Source organism: Mus caroli, chromosome 18 (genome assembly GCF_900094665.2).
Source record: "Mus caroli chromosome 18, CAROLI_EIJ_v1.1, whole genome shotgun sequence".
Lineage (NCBI taxonomy): Eukaryota > Metazoa > Chordata > Mammalia > Rodentia > Muridae > Mus > Mus caroli.
This window is the reverse complement of record NC_034587.1, coordinates 10,973,703-10,979,842: the sequence shown is the minus strand read 5'-3', so window position 1 is coordinate 10,979,842 and position 6,140 is coordinate 10,973,703. Positions and strand designations below refer to the sequence as shown.

Sequence of the window (6,140 nt, the reverse complement as noted above, 5' to 3'; positions counted from 1 at the left end):
AGAAAAAGTGGCACTCCAGGATATTATAGTGTAATGATCTAAAATCTAAGGCAAAGAATACATTTTAGAAACAGTAAGATAAATGTATTAAATCACATTTAAGAGAAGTTCTATTAAAGTAACAGTAGATTGAGAAACCTTACAAGTCACAGAAGAATGAATGACATACTCAAAGCCCTAACAGCACCACAAAAATGACCACGCCCAACAAAAAGGCCAACTCCACTGTTAATCAAAGATACTTAACCCATGAAAATGTTCCTCTGTTCTCTAAGAATAAACAAAGTCTTCACAAGGGAAAAAAAAAAGAGGAAGGAATTTGTCACTACCAAATTAATGATAAGAAATTTCTATATCTACTAGTGAGGGCAGTATTGCCAAATGGAAACACTTTAAAGTAGAAAATCCTACTAAAAATACAGCTATATAAGAGAAAAAGAAAACCAACCCCATCAATGCAAAACAGCCCCATTCAATTGCAAAGATTTATAAAAGAGGAAAGAAGCATAGGTTATAAACAATAACCAGGAAAAATTAAGAATATGAAAGGAGTAATAGATAAATCAATGATTACCTTAAATGTAAATAGAACATATTCTCCACTTAAAAAGATTTGGACTTGCTGGGAAGTGGTGGCACACACTTTTAATCCCAGCACTTGGGAGGCAGAGGCAGGTGGATTTCTGAGTTCGAGGCCAGCCTGGTCTACAGAGTGAGTTCCAGGACAGCCAGAGCTACACAGAGAAACCCTGTCTTGAAAAACCAAAAAAAAGTAGACTTTAAGTTAAAATGTAAGAAAAAGACAAAGAAGCTCATTACATAATGATTACAGGATTTATCTCACAAATAGAATAGTAACTGCAAAATAGACATTGGGATGCAAAATTATAAAAAACAAATATTTGATCTAAAGAGGTGCCCAATATAATACTATTTGGGAATTTCAACTCCATCTCCATCACTGGACAAATCATCCAGATAAAAATATCAACACACAAACCCTGGGGTTAAACTGTGCTGCACACCAAAGGGATCAGCAGACTTCAGCAAAGCATTCGAGTTAATAGCTAGAGAATTCCTCCCCTCAATAGAGTGATCATTCTCTATTAGACTTATTTAAGCCTAAAATCAAATAAAAAAATAAATCAAAGTCATATCATTATATATTTTTGGGTTATAATGGAATAAAACTAGAAATAAATAAAAACCTTAGAAATTTTGCAAACATTCAGAAGTTAAGCAACTTGCTTTGTCATTAAAGAAATCAAAGGGAAATGTGTTGAGACAGGGGGAAATGAAGACAATATTAACCAAGACTTATAGGATCCATCCAAAGTAGGCGTGAATTCACTCTAATTTATAAGAATTCACTCTAATTTATAATCTATGTCAAGCAGAAGTTTTCAAAGAAATAACTCAACATTAATGGAAGGAAAAAATACCAACATTAAGAGCAGAAGTAAATGAAATAGCCATGAAAATGTGTCTGAAACATCAAAGAAATGAAGAATTGATATTCAAGGATAAGAAAAACCAACCACTCTTTATCTAGACCAAGAGAAAGAGAGAAAGACTAAATGAAATCAGAGGAGGGAAAGGAGGCATGATGACCTGCACCACAGAAGCACACGTCATTAGGGACCTTCAGGATCAACTATGTATCAATAGATGAAACTAGAAGAAATGGTTGGATTTCCAGACCATTACAAGTCAACCTAAGCAGACCAACAATGAAGAATGAGATTAATACAGTAATAAAAACTCCCTCAACACTAAAGAACAACTTCTGAAAATGGTGGAGTAGGGGCAAATCATTTTCTTCCATGTCTCCGTGAATCTGGTAGAAAACCTTCGGTTGACAGCATGAAGAAGTCAGAAAGGCAAGTGGGGCATGCAGGGAACAAGAAAGTGGAGGAGACTAGAGCAGTGCTTCTCATCCTTCCTGATGCTGCCACCCGTGAATGCAGGGCCTCATGCTGTTCTGACACCAACCACATTATTTTGGTGCTACTTCATAACTGTAATTTGCCACTGTTATGAATCGTTATGTAAATATGTGTGTTTTCTGATGGTCCTAGGCAACCCCTGTGAAAGTGTCATGCCACCTCTCCAAGGGGAATTCAACCCATAGGTTGAGAACCACTGAATGGGACAAACCATAGAAATATTGAACACTAGATCTGGAAGGAAGTCATGGGCTATAACTTTGAGTCAAACAAAAATGGTTTGTGAGCTCACCACTCTGCAGTCACAAACCAAAGAGAAAACTCTCCAGAAGTAAAAACAGGAAAAGCAAATTATAGAGAACAGAGCAACAAGCTGCATGTAGCAGGCGGGAACTAATCCGACTGTCCTGGTCTCTTCCTGTTGAGACAAGGAAGAAGCCAAAGAGAAATACTGCACTTGACCACTTGGCTGTGAAGTATAGAAAAGACTGTCATAACTGCATTTCCAAACGAGAGACAGGGAGGGAGGGAGGGAGAGAGAGAGAGAGAGAGAGAGAGAGAGAGAGAGAGAGAGAGAGAGAGANAGAGAGAGAGAGAGAGAGAGAGAGAGAGAGAGAGAGAGAGAGAGAGAGAGAGAGAGACCCAGAGTTTCAGAAGCTAATGGACACCCAATGAGAGCTGTCGTGACCTGTAACTCAGTGGCGCAGGCAAACTTCACCTTGGTAAGGTGGAAGCTTTTTCCAGCAAATATAACTGTACATGGTGGTAGGGCCTTGAGATTTGAAATCTACTCAGGAAGAGCAGGACCACCCAGCACTCTTGGAAAACATCAGCTGGTCAAATCATAAGTGCTCTAAAATCTATTTCAACATCTTGAAAACTCCTGAGGGAGGAAGGACCCTTGCTGACTCCAGTGTGGGAAATTACCTCTCCAAGTGACCTATTGGATTTCCACAGAGGCACTGCAGGCTAACAAATCTGGCCAAATATGTTTGAGCTAAAGACACAGTTGATGGCCCCATCACCAGAAGAGTATGAGGCTATCTCACAGGAAGAAGGATATTTTTTAGCAGTGTATATAAGAAATTTTACTCGATGAAACAATACTTATGAATCTTCACTCTCACATGAATCTTTGATTGGTTTGTTTTCATTTTATAGTGTTTTATTGGGTTATACGATTGTCCTGTTCGTATCTAGTCTATTGTGTTTTCTTGTACTCACAGACCAACTTTCTCTTCATACATACTTCATTCTCTCCTTCTGTCTTCCTGCCCCTTTATCTGCATACCTGATTATAACTTTCTATAACTTTAAGAATTGTTAAGCTGTTTCACTCCAGTTCCCATCCCTACCATGTTCTTACTGCTCTGTTATTTCTCCAGTACTCCTACTCTTACTCCTAGTTCCACCTCTACTCCTTGTAACTGATATCCCAGTAGCTGCCATCCTGTCCTGTCCCTTCATCCTCCACATGTAATTGGAGTTGGTGGGTAACTTTTAGCTGTCACTATATCTTATCAACGAGGCAGTTCATCATCAGTCGGAGTTGCTTCTGCCGTAAGGACTCTACTCCAAAGAGTGTAAGTTGGAGGAACTTTAAGATAAAGAATTATAAGATGGCTGAAGGAAATCAAAGAGGATACAAGTACACTCTCTACAGATCGTGCTCCTTGAGGCCGTTTCTGGTTTTGTTGTTGTTTTCCTGTGTTGCTATTCTTTTATAGAGATGCAGGTGTGCCCCTCCCTAGATTGTTCTTCCCCTGATTAGAAACATTATCTTAAGTCTTATGTGCCCACCACAATTTGAGCACAGAGATTTCAATGTATGGGTGGGAAAGTATCTAACAGACTAATTCACTGTTGATAGATCAGTTCACCTTTCCAGGTCAACAAGTATTTAGTGATCACAAGGCAGGAGAACTCTGACTTAGTTAATGACCACAATGAATAGAGAACCCTGGCTTATCAGACTCTGTGCACATGTCCCTGATAAGAAATATAGTTCATCCCATTTTTATTTACTGAGGTCCGGTGTGAACAGAGGCAACTCAAGCCACCTATACCCACACCTCACACCTACACAGGTGAGAGTACAAATTACTACAACTGGTCAAGTTATGGATTTACCCATTACAGCTCAGGGAATGCAGAACTCATAAAGATATCCAAGTAAAGAGCAATGAAGTCCATGCTTGTGGAAGAAGTTGTTGAAAAATGACATAGACAAGTTAGATTGCCAGGATGCTAGGAAGCAATTCACTGACCACAAGATTTTGTAGTGTATATTACTCTAAGGTATAGATTTACCTGCAATGAAGCTGTACTTTAAAGGAGGCCCTGTGCAGGTCTGCATGAGGGTATTCAAATATATCTGACTGAGGAACCAATAAGGGGGAGTGTCTAGAGATGAGCCCATGTCCTAGGCATTTCCCAAGGCTCACTCATGGCTGTCAGTCCTTGACTTTGGAAAAGAATGTCTGTTAAATTCAACATGAGTTTCTAGCAATGACTCATATGTCCTAAAAAGCATTTAACTTCTTTTTTGAAGCAATTTTTCTTCAGACATAGTGAGCTGGGACACATGTATACATTTTTCATTTCTTATTTTTTTCTAATTGAGTTTTTACTCATAATCATAAACTTAACTTTGCAATCCAGCTAGACTTGAAGGGGAATGAGGAAAATATGGAACCCAAAGAACTTGAGTGAGAGCAGAGATGACAGGACATTGCGAGAAGATGGGGTAGGAATGCTCTCCTGAGCTACAGAAGGAATGGTTTGATGGGTAAAACGCCTGCAAGTAAAATAAATTAGAGTTGTTCACAGTCGGAAATGGTGATCTTCTTGCTGGTCTTGCCATTCCTGGACCCAAAACGCTCCATGGCTTCCACAATGTTCATGCCTTCTTTCACCTTCCCAAAGACCACATGCTTGCCATCCAGCCATTCAGTCTTGGCAGTGCAGATAAAAAACTGGGAACCGTATGTGTTTGGTTCAGCATTTGCCATGGACAAGATGCCAGGACCTGTAATGCTCCAGGATGAAGCTCTCATCCTCAAATTTCTCTCCGTAGATGGACCTGCCGCCAGTGCCATTATGGCGTGTGAAGTCACCACCCTGGCACATGAATCCTGGAGTAATTCTGTGAAAGGAGGAACCCTTATAGCCAAATCCTTTCTCTCCAGTGCTCAGAGCTTGAAAGTTTTCTGCTGTTTTTGGAACTTTGTCTGCAAACAGCTCGAAGGAGATGTGGCCCAAGGGCTCGTCATCGGCTGTGATGTTGAAGAACACGGTGGGGTTGACCATGGCTGCAGTAAGCGGTGAAAAGCGACAGTGGCGTCTGCAAAATGCAGTTTTCATTTCTAACTATACCAGTATTGATAGTATATTGCATTAGAACAATATTTGGGTTCTCCTATTGCTTTGCCTCCTGGCCACCATGGGGTGAGCAGCCTTGTTCCACCATGGTGTTCTGTCTTGTTTTAGTCCAGAAACAATGAGCCAAAAAGCCTAGATAGACGTCATAACCCAATATGAATTTTTCTTCCTTTAAGTTGATTTCTGGGGTTGTTTGGTCACAGCCATTGATAGCCTTGATACTCTGTCCTACAGCCTTTGCTCCATGTAGTTTTGTGGAACAGGCTCACTGTAGACTGTTTGCCTTCTATGGCCATGTTTCTTTTCTCTCTCCAGGATAACATTTCTTTCTTCTGCACCTTCTCCTTGGCTCAGTGCCCTGAGGAGCTTACTTCTTCACTCCTGTGTCTTGTTCCCACTCTGCTTTGTGGCAGCTGTAAGGAAGGGGGTGGGGTGGGGAATCTGTCCTTATGACAAGGTATCTACAAAATAATGACATCTCTCCAGGGTTTGCTTGAACAATCCTGTGGGTGAATTAGGATAACAGAGATACATACTTCTGTCTTCCCTCCATCTTCGTTTAGCATGCATACCTTCCCAGAGGAGAAAGAAACAAGGAAAATGATTGTTTCTCAAGAATACTATAATATCTAGTTATTACAGGATGTTGTATCTGCTATAATAGAATGACTTAAATGGCATTTATAAACAACAGAAATATATCTCTTACAGTTCTGAAGGTTGTGAAGGGCAAGATATGGGTTTGAGAGGGAGACCCATTCTTTTCTCTTCCTCCCTCCCTCCCTCCCTCCCTCCCTCCCTCCCTCCCTCCCT

At 40.3% G+C, this 6,140-nt stretch overlaps 1 pseudogene; it reads right to left on the bottom strand.

The window, feature by feature from the left end:
• Positions 1 to 4,756: 4,756 nt before the first annotated feature.
• LOC110284878 lies at positions 4,757 to 5,267 on the bottom strand (annotated as a pseudogene).
• Positions 5,268 to 6,140: the final 873 nt, after the last annotated feature.